We start from the raw sequence: 22515 nt of genomic DNA, 5'->3' as shown, positions 1-22515 counted from the left end.
TGTAACACGCTCGTTCTGAAATGAGGTAGTACATTTCAGCCTCAAAGGCAGCAATTTGCTCGAATGGAACATTGCTAGTTCCAGGATCTAAAGCAGGCTTTAGTGGAGTTGGAGACAGCCGGGCTTTTATGAATTATTATGACCAACACAATGTGATCCATATTACTTTCAGCTTGACAGAAATTCTATTCAGGCACAGTCTCCCACTACAAGCTAGTGAGGACATGCTGATGCTGTGAACTTTTTAATGCCTAAAGGAATGATTGGGAGTTTTACTTACCATATAAATTGGTAAAATGATGCCGTATGCCGGAAGACTTCCTTTTTTTTTTTCCTTCAGTCTCGGCAATTCAGAGAAACTGTTGTGAAACACTGCCACCGGTGGTCATTCAGTATAATCTGCAGATGGAAAAGTCCACTGTTAGCACATTTTCTATAAGCGATACAAAAAAATCTTGATTTTTATAAAGGGTAAACAGATCAATACTATGGAGTCTTTTATTGTGTAAATCAACAGCTCATTAGAAAATCAAATCTCAATTTTAGCTTTTTATCCTCGCATACTTCTCTGCATCCCTTGCCTCATTTGCTAAAACTCTCTAAACAACTGTAGCGCGTACATTAGGACATAGATCAATAGATGTTTTTGCCAGCCAAGTGGCAGTGAACCATTCTCACTTCTTTTGTTTTAGGATATGGTACACCAGTAGCAATTAAGCCAGCTGATAAGTTGAGAGTAAGGGTTATGCCACAGTTCATGGGAATAATAAAAACTATGAATAGCATAATGACCATCTCCATTTTAGCCAATTCCCACCACTTCAGAAATGGTGAAGATGACTCTTATCCTCAAACGTACGTTGATACAAAACGAGAAGTCTCAAAAACTTTCCTAATTTCTTTTATCTTAGTTTTCAGTTGGACATCCTGTCCACACTGCTACTCATTTAGTTACCAACATCAATGTATCCTACTGCTTGTTAGCCAACAGAGTGGCCCTCATGTCCGACAACATCTTGCTTTAGCTTTATGATGTCAGCTTGCTAGGCAACAGAGTGGCCCTCATGTCAGACAACATCTGATTAGCTTTATGATGTCAGCGCACCACTGGACCAATTGTCCTTGTGGCAGCTGACCACACAGGAGGAGGAGATCAGAAGTTATGCAGTAGGTTACTATCTGTATTCATGACTACAAGGCAAGTAGGAGGGGGAATGGTAAAGGACTCTGAACCACTCAAAGCACTGGGGCCTTTTTGAAAGTCGGATGGAGATACATAAACAGATTATCCTTAACAATCCATCTTGAGTATCAGAGTCCAACATACGGAGTGCAGGAGAAGAGGTGAAATGAGCTTCCTTCCATGAGAATGTAACACGCTCGTTCTGAAATGAGGTAGTACATTTCAGCCTCAAAGGCAGCAATTTGCTCGAATGGAACATTGCTAGTTCCAGGATCTAAAGCAGGCTTTAGTGGAGTTGGAGACAGCCGGGCTTTTATGAATTATTATGACCAACACAATGTGATCCATATTACTTTCAGCTTGACAGAAATTCTATTCAGGCACAGTCTCCCACTACAAGCTAGTGAGGACATGCTGATGCTGTGAACTTTTTAATGCCTAAAGGAATGATTGGGAGTTTTACTTACCATATAAATTGGTAAAATGATGCCGTATGCCGGAAGACTTCCTTTTTTTTTTTCCTTCAGTCTCGGTAATTCAGAGAAACTGTTGTGAAACACTGCCACCGGTGGTCATTCAGTATAATCTGCAGATGGAAAAGTCCACTGTTAGCACATTTTCTATAAGCGATACAAAAAAATCTTGATTTTTATAAAGGGTAAACAGATCAATACTATGGAGTCTTTTATTGTGTAAATCAACAGCTCATTAGAAAATCAAATCTCAATTTTAGCTTTTTATCCTCGCATACTTCTCTGCATCCCTTGCCTCATTTGCTAAAACTCTCTAAACAACTGTAGCGCGTACATTAGGACATAGATCAATAGATGTTTTTGCCAGCCAAGTGGCAGTGAACCATTCTCACTTCTTTTGTTTTAGGATATGGTACACCAGTAGCAATTAAGCCAGCTGATAAGTTGAGTAAGGGTTATGCCACAGTTCATGGGAATAATAAAAACTATGAATAGCATAATGACCATCTCCATTTTAGCCAATTCCCACCACTTCAGAAATGGTGAAGATGACTCTTATCCTCAAACGTACGTTGATACAAAATGAGAAGTCTCAAAAACTTTCCTAATTTCTTTCATCTTAGTTTTCAGTTGGACATCCTGTCCACCCTGCTACTCATTTAGTTACCAACATCAATGTATCCTACTGCTTGTTAGCCAACAGAGTGGCCCTCATGTCCGACAACATCTTGCTTTAGCTTTATGATGTCAGCTTGCTAGGCAACAGAGTGGCCCTCATGTCAGACAACATCTGATTAGCTTTATGATGTCAGCGCACCACTGGACCAATTGTCCTTGTGGCAGCTGACCACACAGGAGGATGACATCAGAAGTTATGCAGTAGGTTACTATCTGTATTCATGACTACAAGGCAAGTAGGAGGGGGAATGGTAAAGGACTCTGAACCACTCAAAGCACTGGGGCCTTTTTGAAAGTCGGATGGAGATACATAAACAGATTATCCTTAACAATCCATCTTGAGTATCAGAGTCCAACATACGGAGTGCAGGAGAAGAGGTGAAATGAGCTTCCTTCCGTGAGAATGTAACACACTCGTTCTGAAATGAGGTAGTACATTTCAGCCTCAAAGGCAGCAATTTGCTCGAATGGAACATTGCTAGTTCCAGGATCTAAAGCAGGCTTTAGTAACGTTGGAGACAGCCGGGCTTTTATGAATTATTATGACCAACACAATGTGATCCATATTACTTTCAGCTTGACAGAAATTCTATTCAGGCACAGTCTCCCACTACAAGCTAGTGAGGACATGCTGATGCTGTGAACTTTTTAATGCCTAAAGGAATGATTGGGAGTTTTACTTACCATATAAATTGGTAAAATGATGCCGTATGCCGGAAGACTTCCTTTTTTTTTTTCCTTCAGTCTCGGCAATTCAGAGAAACTGTTGTGAAACACTGCCACCGGTGGTCATTCAGTATAATCTGCAGATGGAAAAGTCCACTGTTAGCACATTTTCTATAAGCGATACAAAAAAATCTTGATTTTTATAAAGGGTAAACAGATCAATACTATGGAGTCTTTTATTGTGTAAATCAACAGCTCATTAGAAAATCAAATCTCAATTTTAGCTTTTTATCCTCGCATACTTCTCTGCATCCCTTGCCTCATTTGCTAAAACTCTCTAAACAACTGTAGCGCGTACATTAGGACATAGATCAATAGATGTTTTTGCCAGCCAAGTGGCAGTGAACCATTCTCACTTCTTTTGTTTTAGGATATGGTACACCAGTAGCAATTAAGCCAGCTGATAAGTTGAGAGTAAGGGTTATGCCACAGTTCATGGGAATAATAAAAACTATGAATAGCATAATGACCATCTCCATTTTAGCCAATTCCCACCACTTCAGAAATGGTGAAGATGACTCTTATCCTCAAACGTACGTTGATACAAAACGAGAAGTCTCAAAAACTTTCCTAATTTCTTTTATCTTAGTTTTCAGTTGGACATCCTGTCCACACTGCTACTCATTTAGTTACCAACATCAATGTATCCTACTGCTTGTTAGCCAACAGAGTGGCCCTCATGTCCGACAACATCTTGCTTTAGCTTTATGATGTCAGCTTGCTAGGCAACAGAGTGGCCCTCATGTCAGACAACATCTGATTAGCTTTATGATGTCAGCGCACCACTGGACCAATTGTCCTTGTGGCAGCTGACCACACAGGAGGAGGAGATCAGAAGTTATGCAGTAGGTTACTATCTGTATTCATGACTACAAGGCAAGTAGGAGGGGGAATGGTAAAGGACTCTGAACCACTCAAAGCACTGGGGCCTTTTTGAAAGTCGGATGGAGATACATAAACAGATTATCCTTAACAATCCATCTTGAGTATCAGAGTCCAACATACGGAGTGCAGGAGAAGAGGTGAAATGAGCTTCCTTCCATGAGAATGTAACACGCTCGTTCTGAAATGAGGTAGTACATTTCAGCCTCAAAGGCAGCAATTTGCTCGAATGGAACATTGCTAGTTCCAGGATCTAAAGCAGGCTTTAGTGGAGTTGGAGACAGCCGGGCTTTTATGAATTATTATGACCAACACAATGTGATCCATATTACTTTCAGCTTGACAGAAATTCTATTCAGGCACAGTCTCCCACTACAAGCTAGTGAGGACATGCTGATGCTGTGAACTTTTTAATGCCTAAAGGAATGATTGGGAGTTTTACTTACCATATAAATTGGTAAAATGATGCCGTATGCCGGAAGACTTCCTTTTTTTTTTTCCTTCAGTCTCGGTAATTCAGAGAAACTGTTGTGAAACACTGCCACCGGTGGTCATTCAGTATAATCTGCAGATGGAAAAGTCCACTGTTAGCACATTTTCTATAAGCGATACAAAAAAATCTTGATTTTTATAAAGGGTAAACAGATCAATACTATGGAGTCTTTTATTGTGTAAATCAACAGCTCATTAGAAAATCAAATCTCAATTTTAGCTTTTTATCCTCGCATACTTCTCTGCATCCCTTGCCTCATTTGCTAAAACTCTCTAAACAACTGTAGCGCGTACATTAGGACATAGATCAATAGATGTTTTTGCCAGCCAAGTGGCAGTGAACCATTCTCACTTCTTTTGTTTTAGGATATGGTACACCAGTAGCAATTAAGCCAGCTGATAAGTTGAGTAAGGGTTATGCCACAGTTCATGGGAATAATAAAAACTATGAATAGCATAATGACCATCTCCATTTTAGCCAATTCCCACCACTTCAGAAATGGTGAAGATGACTCTTATCCTCAAACGTACGTTGATACAAAATGAGAAGTCTCAAAAACTTTCCTAATTTCTTTCATCTTAGTTTTCAGTTGGACATCCTGTCCACCCTGCTACTCATTTAGTTACCAACATCAATGTATCCTACTGCTTGTTAGCCAACAGAGTGGCCCTCATGTCCGACAACATCTTGCTTTAGCTTTATGATGTCAGCTTGCTAGGCAACAGAGTGGCCCTCATGTCAGACAACATCTGATTAGCTTTATGATGTCAGCGCACCACTGGACCAATTGTCCTTGTGGCAGCTGACCACACAGGAGGATGACATCAGAAGTTATGCAGTAGGTTACTATCTGTATTCATGACTACAAGGCAAGTAGGAGGGGGAATGGTAAAGGACTCTGAACCACTCAAAGCACTGGGGCCTTTTTGAAAGTCGGATGGAGATACATAAACAGATTATCCTTAACAATCCATCTTGAGTATCAGAGTCCAACATACGGAGTGCAGGAGAAGAGGTGAAATGAGCTTCCTTCCGTGAGAATGTAACACACTCGTTCTGAAATGAGGTAGTACATTTCAGCCTCAAAGGCAGCAATTTGCTCGAATGGAACATTGCTAGTTCCAGGATCTAAAGCAGGCTTTAGTAACGTTGGAGACAGCCGGGCTTTTATGAATTATTATGACCAACACAATGTGATCCATATTACTTTCAGCTTGACAGAAATTCTATTCAGGCACAGTCTCCCACTACAAGCTAGTGAGGACATGCTGATGCTGTGAACTTTTTAATGCCTAAAGGAATGATTGGGAGTTTTACTTACCATATAAATTGGTAAAATGATGCCGTATGCCGGAAGACTTCCTTTTTTTTTTTCCTTCAGTCTCGGCAATTCAGAGAAACTGTTGTGAAACACTGCCACCGGTGGTCATTCAGTATAATCTGCAGATGGAAAAGTCCACTGTTAGCACATTTTCTATAAGCGATACAAAAAAATCTTGATTTTTATAAAGGGTAAACAGATCAATACTATGGAGTCTTTTATTGTGTAAATCAACAGCTCATTAGAAAATCAAATCTCAATTTTAGCTTTTTATCCTCGCATACTTCTCTGCATCCCTTGCCTCATTTGCTAAAACTCTCTAAACAACTGTAGCGCGTACATTAGGACATAGATCAATAGATGTTTTTGCCAGCCAAGTGGCAGTGAACCATTCTCACTTCTTTTGTTTTAGGATATGGTACACCAGTAGCAATTAAGCCAGCTGATAAGTTGAGAGTAAGGGTTATGCCACAGTTCATGGGAATAATAAAAACTATGAATAGCATAATGACCATCTCCATTTTAGCCAATTCCCACCACTTCAGAAATGGTGAAGATGACTCTTATCCTCAAACGTACGTTGATACAAAACGAGAAGTCTCAAAAACTTTCCTAATTTCTTTTATCTTAGTTTTCAGTTGGACATCCTGTCCACACTGCTACTCATTTAGTTACCAACATCAATGTATCCTACTGCTTGTTAGCCAACAGAGTGGCCCTCATGTCCGACAACATCTTGCTTTAGCTTTATGATGTCAGCTTGCTAGGCAACAGAGTGGCCCTCATGTCAGACAACATCTGATTAGCTTTATGATGTCAGCGCACCACTGGACCAATTGTCCTTGTGGCAGCTGACCACACAGGAGGAGGAGATCAGAAGTTATGCAGTAGGTTACTATCTGTATTCATGACTACAAGGCAAGTAGGAGGGGGAATGGTAAAGGACTCTGAACCACTCAAAGCACTGGGGCCTTTTTGAAAGTCGGATGGAGATACATAAACAGATTATCCTTAACAATCCATCTTGAGTATCAGAGTCCAACATACGGAGTGCAGGAGAAGAGGTGAAATGAGCTTCCTTCCATGAGAATGTAACACGCTCGTTCTGAAATGAGGTAGTACATTTCAGCCTCAAAGGCAGCAATTTGCTCGAATGGAACATTGCTAGTTCCAGGATCTAAAGCAGGCTTTAGTGGAGTTGGAGACAGCCGGGCTTTTATGAATTATTATGACCAACACAATGTGATCCATATTACTTTCAGCTTGACAGAAATTCTATTCAGGCACAGTCTCCCACTACAAGCTAGTGAGGACATGCTGATGCTGTGAACTTTTTAATGCCTAAAGGAATGATTGGGAGTTTTACTTACCATATAAATTGGTAAAATGATGCCGTATGCCGGAAGACTTCCTTTTTTTTTTTCCTTCAGTCTCGGCAATTCAGAGAAACTGTTGTGAAACACTGCCACCGGTGGTCATTCAGTATAATCTGCAGATGGAAAAGTCCACTGTTAGCACATTTTCTATAAGCGATACAAAAAAATCTTGATTTTTATAAAGGGTAAACAGATCAATACTATGGAGTCTTTTATTGTGTAAATCAACAGCTCATTAGAAAATCAAATCTCAATTTTAGCTTTTTATCCTCGCATACTTCTCTGCATCCCTTGCCTCATTTGCTAAAACTCTCTAAACAACTGTAGCGCGTACATTAGGACATAGATCAATAGATGTTTTTGCCAGCCAAGTGGCAGTGAACCATTCTCACTTCTTTTGTTTTAGGATATGGTACACCAGTAGCAATTAAGCCAGCTGATAAGTTGAGTAAGGGTTATGCCACAGTTCATGGGAATAATAAAAACTATGAATAGCATAATGACCATCTCCATTTTAGCCAATTCCCACCACTTCAGAAATGGTGAAGATGACTCTTATCCTCAAACGTACGTTGATACAAAATGAGAAGTCTCAAAAACTTTCCTAATTTCTTTCATCTTAGTTTTCAGTTGGACATCCTGTCCACCCTGCTACTCATTTAGTTACCAACATCAATGTATCCTACTGCTTGTTAGCCAACAGAGTGGCCCTCATGTCCAACAACATCTTGCTTTAGCTTTATGATGTCAGCTTGCTAGGCAACAGAGTGGCCCTCATGTCAGACAACATCTGATTAGCTTTATGATGTCAGCGCACCACTGGACCAATTGTCCTTGTGGCAGCTGACCACACAGGAGGATGACATCAGAAGTTATGCAGTAGGTTACTATCTGTATTCATGACTACAAGGCAAGTAGGAGGGGGAATGGTAAAGGACTCTGAACCACTCAAAGCACTGGGGCCTTTTTGAAAGTCGGATGGAGATACATAAACAGATTATCCTTAACAATCCATCTTGAGTATCAGAGTCCAACATACGGAGTGCAGGAGAAGAGGTGAAATGAGCTTCCTTCCGTGAGAATGTAACACACTCGTTCTGAAATGAGGTAGTACATTTCAGCCTCAAAGGCAGCAATTTGCTCGAATGGAACATTGCTAGTTCCAGGATCTAAAGCAGGCTTTAGTAACGTTGGAGACAGCCGGGCTTTTATGAATTATTATGACCAACACAATGTGATCCATATTACTTTCAGCTTGACAGAAATTCTATTCAGGCACAGTCTCCCACTACAAGCTAGTGAGGACATGCTGATGCTGTGAACTTTTTAATGCCTAAAGGAATGATTGGGAGTTTTACTTACCATATAAATTGGTAAAATGATGCCGTATGCCGGAAGACTTCCTTTTTTTTTTTCCTTCAGTCTCGGCAATTCAGAGAAACTGTTGTGAAACACTGCCACCGGTGGTCATTCAGTATAATCTGCAGATGGAAAAGTCCACTGTTAGCACATTTTCTATAAGCGATACAAAAAAATCTTGATTTTTATAAAGGGTAAACAGATCAATACTATGGAGTCTTTTATTGTGTAAATCAACAGCTCATTAGAAAATCAAATCTCAATTTTAGCTTTTTATCCTCGCATACTTCTCTGCATCCCTTGCCTCATTTGCTAAAACTCTCTAAACAACTGTAGCGCGTACATTAGGACATAGATCAATAGATGTTTTTGCCAGCCAAGTGGCAGTGAACCATTCTCACTTCTTTTGTTTTAGGATATGGTACACCAGTAGCAATTAAGCCAGCTGATAAGTTGAGAGTAAGGGTTATGCCACAGTTCATGGGAATAATAAAAACTATGAATAGCATAATGACCATCTCCATTTTAGCCAATTCCCACCACTTCAGAAATGGTGAAGATGACTCTTATCCTCAAACGTACGTTGATACAAAACGAGAAGTCTCAAAAACTTTCCTAATTTCTTTTATCTTAGTTTTCAGTTGGACATCCTGTCCACACTGCTACTCATTTAGTTACCAACATCAATGTATCCTACTGCTTGTTAGCCAACAGAGTGGCCCTCATGTCCGACAACATCTTGCTTTAGCTTTATGATGTCAGCTTGCTAGGCAACAGAGTGGCCCTCATGTCAGACAACATCTGATTAGCTTTATGATGTCAGCGCACCACTGGACCAATTGTCCTTGTGGCAGCTGACCACACAGGAGGAGGAGATCAGAAGTTATGCAGTAGGTTACTATCTGTATTCATGACTACAAGGCAAGTAGGAGGGGGAATGGTAAAGGACTCTGAACCACTCAAAGCACTGGGGCCTTTTTGAAAGTCGGATGGAGATACATAAACAGATTATCCTTAACAATCCATCTTGAGTATCAGAGTCCAACATACGGAGTGCAGGAGAAGAGGTGAAATGAGCTTCCTTCCATGAGAATGTAACACGCTCGTTCTGAAATGAGGTAGTACATTTCAGCCTCAAAGGCAGCAATTTGCTCGAATGGAACATTGCTAGTTCCAGGATCTAAAGCAGGCTTTAGTGGAGTTGGAGACAGCCGGGCTTTTATGAATTATTATGACCAACACAATGTGATCCATATTACTTTCAGCTTGACAGAAATTCTATTCAGGCACAGTCTCCCACTACAAGCTAGTGAGGACATGCTGATGCTGTGAACTTTTTAATGCCTAAAGGAATGATTGGGAGTTTTACTTACCATATAAATTGGTAAAATGATGCCGTATGCCGGAAGACTTCCTTTTTTTTTTTCCTTCAGTCTCGGCAATTCAGAGAAACTGTTGTGAAACACTGCCACCGGTGGTCATTCAGTATAATCTGCAGATGGAAAAGTCCACTGTTAGCACATTTTCTATAAGCGATACAAAAAAATCTTGATTTTTATAAAGGGTAAACAGATCAATACTATGGAGTCTTTTATTGTGTAAATCAACAGCTCATTAGAAAATCAAATCTCAATTTTAGCTTTTTATCCTCGCATACTTCTCTGCATCCCTTGCCTCATTTGCTAAAACTCTCTAAACAACTGTAGCGCGTACATTAGGACATAGATCAATAGATGTTTTTGCCAGCCAAGTGGCAGTGAACCATTCTCACTTCTTTTGTTTTAGGATATGGTACACCAGTAGCAATTAAGCCAGCTGATAAGTTGAGTAAGGGTTATGCCACAGTTCATGGGAATAATAAAAACTATGAATAGCATAATGACCATCTCCATTTTAGCCAATTCCCACCACTTCAGAAATGGTGAAGATGACTCTTATCCTCAAACGTACGTTGATACAAAATGAGAAGTCTCAAAAACTTTCCTAATTTCTTTCATCTTAGTTTTCAGTTGGACATCCTGTCCACCCTGCTACTCATTTAGTTACCAACATCAATGTATCCTACTGCTTGTTAGCCAACAGAGTGGCCCTCATGTCCAACAACATCTTGCTTTAGCTTTATGATGTCAGCTTGCTAGGCAACAGAGTGGCCCTCATGTCAGACAACATCTGATTAGCTTTATGATGTCAGCGCACCACTGGACCAATTGTCCTTGTGGCAGCTGACCACACAGGAGGATGACATCAGAAGTTATGCAGTAGGTTACTATCTGTATTCATGACTACAAGGCAAGTAGGAGGGGGAATGGTAAAGGACTCTGAACCACTCAAAGCACTGGGGCCTTTTTGAAAGTCGGATGGAGATACATAAACAGATTATCCTTAACAATCCATCTTGAGTATCAGAGTCCAACATACGGAGTGCAGGAGAAGAGGTGAAATGAGCTTCCTTCCGTGAGAATGTAACACACTCGTTCTGAAATGAGGTAGTACATTTCAGCCTCAAAGGCAGCAATTTGCTCGAATGGAACATTGCTAGTTCCAGGATCTAAAGCAGGCTTTAGTAACGTTGGAGACAGCCGGGCTTTTATGAATTATTATGACCAACACAATGTGATCCATATTACTTTCAGCTTGACAGAAATTCTATTCAGGCACAGTCTCCCACTACAAGCTAGTGAGGACATGCTGATGCTGTGAACTTTTTAATGCCTAAAGGAATGATTGGGAGTTTTACTTACCATATAAATTGGTAAAATGATGCCGTATGCCGGAAGACTTCCTTTTTTTTTTTCCTTCAGTCTCGGCAATTCAGAGAAACTGTTGTGAAACACTGCCACCGGTGGTCATTCAGTATAATCTGCAGATGGAAAAGTCCACTGTTAGCACATTTTCTATAAGCGATACAAAAAAATCTTGATTTTTATAAAGGGTAAACAGATCAATACTATGGAGTCTTTTATTGTGTAAATCAACAGCTCATTAGAAAATCAAATCTCAATTTTAGCTTTTTATCCTCGCATACTTCTCTGCATCCCTTGCCTCATTTGCTAAAACTCTCTAAACAACTGTAGCGCGTACATTAGGACATAGATCAATAGATGTTTTTGCCAGCCAAGTGGCAGTGAACCATTCTCACTTCTTTTGTTTTAGGATATGGTACACCAGTAGCAATTAAGCCAGCTGATAAGTTGAGTAAGGGTTATGCCACAGTTCATGGGAATAATAAAAACTATGAATAGCATAATGACCATCTCCATTTTAGCCAATTCCCACCACTTCAGAAATGGTGAAGATGACTCTTATCCTCAAACGTACGTTGATACAAAATGAGAAGTCTCAAAAACTTTCCTAATTTCTTTCATCTTAGTTTTCAGTTGGACATCCTGTCCACACTGCTACTCATTTAGTTACCAACATCAATGTATCCTACTGCTTGTTAGCCAACAGAGTGGCCCTCATGTCCGACAACATCTTGCTTTAGCTTTATGATGTCAGCTTGCTAGGCAACAGAGTGGCCCTCATGTCAGACAACATCTGATTAGCTTTATGATGTCAGCGCACCACTGGACCAATTGTCCTTGTGGCAGCTGACCACACAGGAGGAGGAGATCAGAAGTTATGCAGTAGGTTACTATCTGTATTCATGACTACAAGGCAAGTAGGAGGGGGAATGGTAAAGGACTCTGAACCACTCAAAGCACTGGGGCCTTTTTGAAAGTCGGATGGAGATACATAAACAGATTATCCTTAACAATCCATCTTGAGTATCAGAGTCCAACATACGGAGTGCAGGAGAAGAGGTGAAATGAGCTTCCTTCCATGAGAATGTAACACGCTCGTTCTGAAATGAGGTAGTACATTTCAGCCTCAAAGGCAGCAATTTGCTCGAATGGAACATTGCTAGTTCCAGGATCTAAAGCAGGCTTTAGTAACGTTGGAGACAGCCGGGCTTTTATGAATTATTATGACCAACACAATGTGATCCATATTACTTTCAGCTTGACAGAAATTCTATTCAGGCACAGTCTCCCACTACAAGCTAGTGAGGACATGCTGATGCTGTGAACTTTTTAATGCCTAAAGGAATGATTGGGAGTTTTACTTACCATATAAATTGGTAAAATGATGCCGTATGCCGGAAGACTTCCTTTTTTTTTTTCCTTCAGTCTCGGCAATTCAGAGAAACTCGGTTGTGAAACACTGCCACCGGTGGTCATTCAGTATAATCTGCAGATGGAAAAGTCCACTGTTAGCACATTTTCTATAAGCGATACAAAAAAATCTTGATTTTTATAAAGGGTAAACAGATCAATACTATGGAGTCTTTTATTGTGTAAATCAACAGCTCATTAGAAAATCAAATCTCAATTTTAGCTTTTTATCCTCGCATACTTCTCTGCATCCCTTGCCTCATTTGCTAAAACTCTCTAAACAACTGTAGCGCGTACATTAGGACATAGATCAATAGATGTTTTTGCCAGCCAAGTGGCAGTGAACCATTCTCACTTTTGTTTTAGGATATGGTACACCAGTAGCAATTAAGCCAGCTGATAAGTTGAGTAAGGGTTATGCCACAGTTCATGGGAATAATAAAAACTATGAATAGCATAATGACCATCTCCATTTTAGCCAATTCCCACCACTTCAGAAATGGTGAAGATGACTCTTATCCTCAAACGTACGTTGATACAAAATGAGAAGTCTCAAAAACTTTCCTAATTTCTTTCATCTTAGTTTTCAGTTGGACATCCTGTCCACACTGCTACTCATTTAGTTACCAACATCAATGTATCCTACTGCTTGTTAGCCAACAGAGTGGCCCTCATGTCCGACAACATCTTGCTTTAGCTTTATGATGTCAGCTTGCTAGGCAACAGAGTGGCCCTCATGTCAGACAACATCTGATTAGCTTTATGATGTCAGCGCACCACTGGACCAATTGTCCTTGTGGCAGCTGACCACACAGGAGGATGACATCAGAAGTTATGCAGTAGGTTACTATCTGTATTCATGACTACAAGGCAAGTAGGAGGGGGAATGGTAAAGGACTCTGAACCACTCAAAGCACTGGGGCCTTTTTGAAAGTCGGATGGAGATACATAAACAGATTATCCTTAACAATCCATCTTGAGTATCAGAGTCCAACATACGGAGTGCAGGAGAAGAGGTGAAATGAGCTTCCTTCCGTGAGAATGTAACACACTCGTTCTGAAATGAGGTAGTACATTTCAGCCTCAAAGGCAGCAATTTGCTCGAATGGAACATTGCTAGTTCCAGGATCTAAAGCAGGCTTTAGTAACGTTGGAGACAGCCGGGCTTTTATGAATTATTATGACCAACACAATGTGATCCATATTACTTTCAGCTTGACAGAAATTCTATTCAGGCACAGTCTCCCACTACAAGCTAGTGAGGACATGCTGATGCTGTGAACTTTTTAATGCCTAAAGGAATGATTGGGAGTTTTACTTACCATATAAATTGGTAAAATGATGCCGTATGCCGGAAGACTTCCTTTTTTTTTTTCCTTCAGTCTCGGCAATTCAGAGAAACTGTTGTGAAACACTGCCACCGGTGGTCATTCAGTATAATCTGCAGATGGAAAAGTCCACTGTTAGCACATTTTCTATAAGCGATACAAAAAAATCTTGATTTTTATAAAGGGTAAACAGATCAATACTATGGAGTCTTTTATTGTGTAAATCAACAGCTCATTAGAAAATCAAATCTCAATTTTAGCTTTTTATCCTCGCATACTTCTCTGCATCCCTTGCCTCATTTGCTAAAACTCTCTAAACAACTGTAGCGCGTACATTAGGACATAGATCAATAGATGTTTTTGCCAGCCAAGTGGCAGTGAACCATTCTCACTTCTTTTGTTTTAGGATATGGTACACCAGTAGCAATTAAGCCAGCTGATAAGTTGAGTAAGGGTTATGCCACAGTTCATGGGAATAATAAAAACTATGAATAGCATAATGACCATCTCCATTTTAGCCAATTCCCACCACTTCAGAAATGGTGAAGATGACTCTTATCCTCAAACGTACGTTGATACAAAATGAGAAGTCTCAAAAACTTTCCTAATTTCTTTCATCTTAGTTTTCAGTTGGACATCCTGTCCACACTGCTACTCATTTAGTTACCAACATCAATGTATCCTACTGCTTGTTAGCCAACAGAGTGGCCCTCATGTCCGACAACATCTTGCTTTAGCTTTATGATGTCAGCTTGCTAGGCAACAGAGTGGCCCTCATGTCAGACAACATCTGATTAGCTTTATGATGTCAGCGCACCACTGGACCAATTGTCCTTGTGGCAGCTGACCACACAGGAGGAGGAGATCAGAAGTTATGCAGTAGGTTACTATCTGTATTCATGACTACAAGGCAAGTAGGAGGGGGAATGGTAAAGGACTCTGAACCACTCAAAGCACTGGGGCCTTTTTGAAAGTCGGATGGAGATACATAAACAGATTATCCTTAACAATCCATCTTGAGTATCAGAGTCCAACATACGGAGTGCAGGAGAAGAGGTGAAATGAGCTTCCTTCCATGAGAATGTAACACGCTCGTTCTGAAATGAGGTAGTACATTTCAGCCTCAAAGGCAGCAATTTGCTCGAATGGAACATTGCTAGTTCCAGGATCTAAAGCAGGCTTTAGTGGAGTTGGAGACAGCCGGGCTTTTATGAATTATTATGACCAACACAATGTGATCCATATTACTTTCAGCTTGACAGAAATTCTATTCAGGCACAGTCTCCCACTACAAGCTAGTGAGGACATGCTGATGCTGTGAACTTTTTAATGCCTAAAGGAATGATTGGGAGTTTTACTTACCATATAAATTGGTAAAATGATGCCGTATGCCGGAAGACTTCCTTTTTTTTTTTCCTTCAGTCTCGGCAATTCAGAGAAACTGTTGTGAAACACTGCCACCGGTGGTCATTCAGTATAATCTGCAGATGGAAAAGTCCACTGTTAGCACATTTTCTATAAGCGATACAAAAAAATCTTGATTTTTATAAAGGGTAAACAGATCAATACTATGGAGTCTTTTATTGTGTAAATCAACAGCTCATTAGAAAATCAAATCTCAATTTTAGCTTTTAATCCTCGCATACTTCTCTGCATCCCTTGCCTCATTTGCTAAAACTCTCTAAACAACTGTAGCGCGTACATTAGGACATAGATCAATAGATGTTTTTGCCAGCCAAGTGGCAGTGAACCATTCTCACTTCTTTTGTTTTAGGATATGGTACACCAGTAGCAATTAAGCCAGCTGATAAGTTGAGTAAGGGTTATGCCACAGTTCATGGGAATAATAAAAACTATGAATAGCATAATGACCATCTCCATTTTAGCCAATTCCCACCACTTCAGAAATGGTGAAGATGACTCTTATCCTCAAACGTACGTTGATACAAAATGAGAAGTCTCAAAAACTTTCCTAATTTCTTTCATCTTAGTTTTCAGTTGGACATCCTGTCCACCCTGCTACTCATTTAGTTACCAACATCAATGTATCCTACTGCTTGTTAGCCAACAGAGTGGCCCTCATGTCCGACAACATCTTGCTTTAGCTTTATGATGTCAGCTTGCTAGGCAACAGAGTGGCCCTCATGTCAGACAACATCTGATTAGCTTTATGATGTCAGCGCACCACTGGACCAATTGTCCTTGTGGCAGCTGACCACACAGGAGGATGACATCAGAAGTTATGCAGTAGGTTACTATCTGTATTCATGACTACAAGGCAAGTAGGAGGGGGAATGGTAAAGGACTCTGAACCACTCAAAGCACTGGGGCCTTTTTGAAAGTCGGATGGAGATACATAAACAGATTATCCTTAACAATCCATCTTGAGTATCAGAGTCCAACATACGGAGTGCAGGAGAAGAGGTGAAATGAGCTTCCTTCCGTGAGAATGTAACACACTCGTTCTGAAATGAGGTAGTACATTTCAGCCTCAAAGGCAGCAATTTGCTCGAATGGAACATTGCTAGTTCCAGGATCTAAAGCAGGCTTTAGTAACGTTGGAGACAGCCGGGCTTTTATGAATTATTATGACCAACACAATGTGATCCATATTACTTTCAGCTTGACAGAAATTCTATTCAGGCACAGTCTCCCACTACAAGCTAGTGAGGACATGCTGATGCTGTGAACTTTTTAATGCCTAAAGGAATGATTGGGAGTTTTACTTACCATATAAATTGGTAAAATGATGCCGTATGCCGGAAGACTTCCTTTTTTTTTTTCCTTCAGTCTCGGCAATTCAGAGAAACTCGGTTGTGAAACACTGCCACCGGTGGTCATTCAGTATAATCTGCAGATGGAAAAGTCCACTGTTAGCACATTTTCTATAAGCGATACAAAAAAATCTTGATTTTTATAAAGGGTAAACAGATCAATACTATGGAGTCTTTTATTGTGTAAATCAACAGCTCATTAGAAAATCAAATCTCAATTTTAGCTTTTTATCCTCGCATACTTCTCTGCATCCCTTGCCTCATTTGCTAAAACTCTCTAAACAACTGTAGCGCGTACATTAGGACATAGATCAATAGATGTTTTTGCCAGCCAAGTGGCAGTGAACCATTCTCACTTTTGTTTTAGGATATGGTACACCAGTAGCAATTAAGCCAGCTGATAAGTTGAGTAAGGGTTATGCCACAGTTCATGGGAATAATAAAAACTATGAATAGCATAATGACCATCTCCATTTTAGCCAATTCCCACCACTTCAGAAATGGTGAAGATGACTCTTATCCTCAAACGTACGTTGATACAAAATGAGAAGTCTCAAAAACTTTCCTAATTTCTTTCATCTTAGTTTTCAGTTGGACATCCTGTCCACCCTGCTACTCATTTAGTTACCAACATCAATGTATCCTACTGCTTGTTAGCCAACAGAGTGGCCCTCATGTCCGACAACATCTTGCTTTAGCTTTATGATGTCAGCTTGCTAGGCAACAGAGTGGCCCTCATGTCAGACAACATCTGATTAGCTTTATGATGTCAGCGCACCACTGGACCAATTGTCCTTGTGGCAGCTGACCACACAGGAGGATGACATCAGAAGTTATGCAGTAGGTTACTATCTGTATTCATGACTACAAGGCAAGTAGGAGGGGGAATGGTAAAGGACTCTGAACCACTCAAAGCACTGGGGCCTTTTTGAAAGTCGGATGGAGATACATAAACGGATTATCCTTAACAATCCATCTTGAGTATCAGAGTCCAACATAGGGAGTGCAGGAGAAGAGGTGAAATGAGCTTCCTTCCGTGAGAATGTAACACGCTCCTTCTGAAATGAGGTAGTACATTTCAGCCTCAAAGGCAGCAATTTGCTCGAATGGAACATTGCTAGTTCCAGGATCTAAAGCAGGCTTTAGTGGAGTTGGAGACAGCCGGGCTTTTATGAATTATTATGACCAACACAATGTGATCCATATTACTTTCAGCTTGACAGAAATTCTATTAAGGCACAGTCTCCCACTACAAGCTAGTGAGGACATGCTGATGCTGTGAACTTTTTAATGCCTAAAGGAATGATTGGGAGATTTACTTACCATATAAATTGGTAAAATGATGCCGTATGCCGGAAGACTTCCTTTTTTTTTTCCTTCAGTCTCGGCAATTCAGAGAAACTGTTGTGAAACACTGCCACCGGTGGTCATTCAGTATAATCAGCAGATGGAAAAGTCCACTGTTGGCACATTTTCTATAAGCAATACAAAAAAATCTTGATTTTTATAAAGGGTAAACAGATCAATACTATGGAGTCTTTTATTGTGTAAATCAACAGCTCATTAGAAAATCAAATCTCAATTTTAGCTTTTTATCCTCGCATACTTCTCTGCATCCCTTGCCTCATTTGCTAAAACTCTCTAAACAACTGTAGCGCGTACATTAGGACATAGATCAATAGATGTTTTTGCCAGCCAAGTGGCAGTGAACCATTCTCACTTCTTTTGTTTTAGGATATGGTACACCAGTAGCAATTAAGCCAGCTGATAAGTTGAGACTAAGGGTTATGCCACAGTTCATGGGAATAATAAAAACTATGAATAGCATAATGACCATCTCCATTTTAGCCAATTCCCACCACTTCAGAAATGGTGAAGATGACTCTTATCCTCAAACGTACGTTGATACAAAACGAGAAGTCTCAAAAACTTTCCTAATTTCTTTCATCTTAGTTTTCAGTTGGACATCCTGTCCACCCTGCTACTCATTTAGTTACCAACATCAATGTATCCTACTGCTTGTTAGCCAACAGAGTGGCCCTCATGTCCGACAACATCTTGCTTTAGCTTTATGATGTCAGCTTGCTAGGCAACAGAGTGGCCCTCATGTCAGACAACATCTGATTAGCTTTATGATGTCAGCGCACCACTGGACCAATTGTCCTTGTGGCAGCTGACCACACAGGAGGATGACATCAGAAGTTATGCAGTAGGTTACTATCTGTATTCATGACTACAAGGCAAGTAGGAGGGGGAATGGTAAAGGACTCTGAACCACTAAAAGCACTGGGGCCTCTTTTAAAGTCGGATGGAGATACATAAACAGATTATCCTTAACAATCCATCTTGAGTATCAGAGTCCAACATAGGGAGTGCAGGAGAAGAGGTGAAATGAGCTTCCTTCCGTGAGAATGTAACACGCTCGTTCTGAAATGAGGTAGTACATTTCAGCCTCAAAGGCAGCAATTTGCTCGAATGGAACATTGCTAGTTCCAGGATCTAAAGCAGGCTTTAGTGGAGTTGGAGACAGCCGGGCTTTTATGAATTATTATGACCAACACAATGTGATCCATATTACTTTCAGCTTGACAGAAATTCTATTCAGGCACAGTCTCCCACTACAAGCTAGTGAGGACATGCTGATGCTGTGAACTTTTTAATGCCTAAAGGAATGATTGGGAGATTTACTTACCATATAAATTGGTAAAATGATGCCGTATGCCGGAAGACTTCCTTTTTTTTTTCCTTCAGTCTCGGCAATTCAGAGAAACTGTTGTGAAACACTGCCACCGGTGGTCATTCAGTATAATCAGCAGATGGAAAAGTCCACTGTTGGCACATTTTCTATAAGCGATACAAAAAAATCTTGATTTTTATAAAGGGTAAACAGATCAATACTATGGAGTCTTTTATTGTGTAAATCAACAGCTCATTAGAAAATCAAATCTCAATTTTAGCTTTTTATCCTCGCATACTTCTCTGCATCCCTTGCCTCATTTGCTAAAACTCTCTAAACAACTGTAGCGCGTACATTAGGACATAGATCAATAGATGTTTTTGCCAGCCAAGTGGCAGTGAACCATTCTCACTTTTGTTTTAGGATATGGTACACCAGTAGCAATTAAGCCAGCTGATAAGTTGAGTAAGGGTTATGCCACAGTTCATGGGAATAATAAAAACTATGAATAGCATAATGACCATCTCCATTTTAGCCAATTCCCACCACTTCAGAAATGGTGAAGATGACTCTTATCCTCAAACGTACGTTGATACAAAATGAGAAGTCTCAAAAACTTTCCTAATTTCTTTCATCTTAGTTTTCAGTTGGACATCCTGTCCACCCTGCTACTCATTTAGTTACCAACATCAATGTATCCTACTGCTTGTTAGCCAACAGAGTGGCCCTCATGTCCGACAACATCTTGCTTTAGCTTTATGATGTCAGCTTGCTAGGCAACAGAGTGGCCCTCATGTCAGACAACATCTGATTAGCTTTATGATGTCAGCGCACCACTGGACCAATTGTCCTTGTGGCAGCTGACCACACAGGAGGATGACATCAGAAGTTATGCAGTAGGTTACTATCTGTATTCATGACTACAAGGCAAGTAGGAGGGGGAATGGTAAAGGACTCTGAACCACTCAAAGCACTGGGGCCTTTTTGAAAGTCGGATGGAGATACATAAACGGATTATCCTTAACAATCCATCTTGAGTATCAGAGTCCAACATAGGGAGTGCAGGAGAAGAGGTGAAATGAGCTTCCTTCCGTGAGAATGTAACACGCTCCTTCTGAAATGAGGTAGTACATTTCAGCCTCAAAGGCAGCAATTTGCTCGAATGGAACATTGCTAGTTCCAGGATCTAAAGCAGGCTTTAGTGGAGTTGGAGACAGCCGGGCTTTTATGAATTATTATGACCAACACAATGTGATCCATATTACTTTCAGCTTGACAGAAATTCTATTAAGGCACAGTCTCCCACTACAAGCTAGTGAGGACATGCTGATGCTGTGAACTTTTTAATGCCTAAAGGAATGATTGGGAGATTTACTTACCATATAAATTGGTAAAATGATGCCGTATGCCGGAAGACTTCCTTTTTTTTTTCCTTCAGTCTCGGCAATTCAGAGAAACTGTTGTGAAACACTGCCACCGGTGGTCATTCAGTATAATCAGCAGATGGAAAAGTCCACTGTTGGCACATTTTCTATAAGCAATACAAAAAAATCTTGATTTTTATAAAGGGTAAACAGATCAATACTATGGAGTCTTTTATTGTGTAAATCAACAGCTCATTAGAAAATCAAATCTCAATTTTAGCTTTTTATCCTCGCATACTTCTCTGCATCCCTTGCCTCATTTGCTAAAACTCTCTAAACAACTGTAGCGCGTACATTAGGACATAGATCAATAGATGTTTTTGCCAGCCAAGTGGCAGTGAACCATTCTCACTTCTTTTGTTTTAGGATATGGTACACCAGTAGCAATTAAGCCAGCTGATAAGTTGAGACTAAGGGTTATGCCACAGTTCATGGGAATAATAAAAACTATGAATAGCATAATGACCATCTCCATTTTAGCCAATTCCCACCACTTCAGAAATGGTGAAGATGACTCTTATCCTCAAACGTACGTTGATACAAAACGAGAAGTCTCAAAAACTTTCCTAATTTCTTTCATCTTAGTTTTCAGTTGGACATCCTGTCCACCCTGCTACTCATTTAGTTACCAACATCAATGTATCCTACTGCTTGTTAGCCAACAGAGTGGCCCTCATGTCCGACAACATCTTGCTTTAGCTTTATGATGTCAGCTTGCTAGGCAACAGAGTGGCCCTCATGTCAGACAACATCTGATTAGCTTTATGATGTCAGCGCACCACTGGACCAATTGTCCTTGTGGCAGCTGACCACACAGGAGGATGACATCAGAAGTTATGCAGTAGGTTACTATCTGTATTCATGACTACAAGGCAAGTAGGAGGGGGAATGGTAAAGGACTCTGAACCACTAAAAGCACTGGGGCCTCTTTTAAAGTCGGATGGAGATACATAAACAGATTATCCTTAACAATCCATCTTGAGTATCAGAGTCCAACATAGGGAGTGCAGGAGAAGAGGTGAAATGAGCTTCCTTCCGTGAGAATGTAACACGCTCGTTCTGAAATGAGGTAGTACATTTCAGCCTCAAAGGCAGCAATTTGCTCGAATGGAACATTGCTAGTTCCAGGATCTAAAGCAGGCTTTAGTGGAGTTGGAGACAGCCGGGCTTTTATGAATTATTATGACCAACACAATGTGATCCATATTACTTTCAGCTTGACAGAAATTCTATTCAGGCACAGTCTCCCACTACAAGCTAGTGAGGACATGCTGATGCTGTGAACTTTTTAATGCCTAAAGGAATGATTGGGAGATTTACTTACCATATAAATTGGTAAAATGATGCCGTATGCCGGAAGACTTCCTTTTTTTTTTCCTTCAGTCTCGGCAATTCAGAGAAACTGTTGTGAAACACTGCCACCGGTGGTCATTCAGTATAATCAGCAGATGGAAAAGTCCACTGTTGGCACATTTTCTATAAGCGATACAAAAAAATCTTGATTTTTATAAAGGGTAAACAGATCAATACTATGGAGTCTTTTATTGTGTAAATCAACAGCTCATTAGAAAATCAAATCTCAATTTTAGCTTTTTATCCTCGCATACTTCTCTGCATCACTTGCCTCATTTGCTAAAACTCTCTAAACAACTGTAGCGCGTACATTA

General features: G+C 40.3%; 1 long non-coding RNA gene across 1 annotated transcript; it reads right to left on the bottom strand.

The window, feature by feature from the left end:
- Window positions 1-1703: 1703 nt before the first annotated feature.
- On the bottom strand, window positions 1704-20955 carry LOC146785712 (uncharacterized). Its single transcript, XR_014970780.1, has 15 exons — window positions 20804-20955; window positions 19440-19591; window positions 18071-18222; window positions 16704-16824; window positions 15336-15454; window positions 13968-14086; window positions 12601-12721; window positions 11233-11351; window positions 9865-9983; window positions 8495-8613; window positions 7127-7245; window positions 5757-5875; window positions 4389-4507; window positions 3019-3137; window positions 1704-1769 (listed from the first exon to the last, which is right to left on the bottom strand). It is a non-coding gene; the product is annotated as an uncharacterized LOC146785712 (long non-coding RNA).
- Between the last annotated feature and the right edge of the window lie 1560 nt (window positions 20956-22515).

This window comes from Triturus cristatus, chromosome 11 (assembly GCF_964204655.1).
Source record: "Triturus cristatus chromosome 11, aTriCri1.1, whole genome shotgun sequence".
In the NCBI taxonomy this organism is placed as follows: domain Eukaryota; kingdom Metazoa; phylum Chordata; class Amphibia; order Caudata; family Salamandridae; genus Triturus; species Triturus cristatus.
This window is presented reverse-complemented; position numbering and strand designations above follow the sequence as displayed.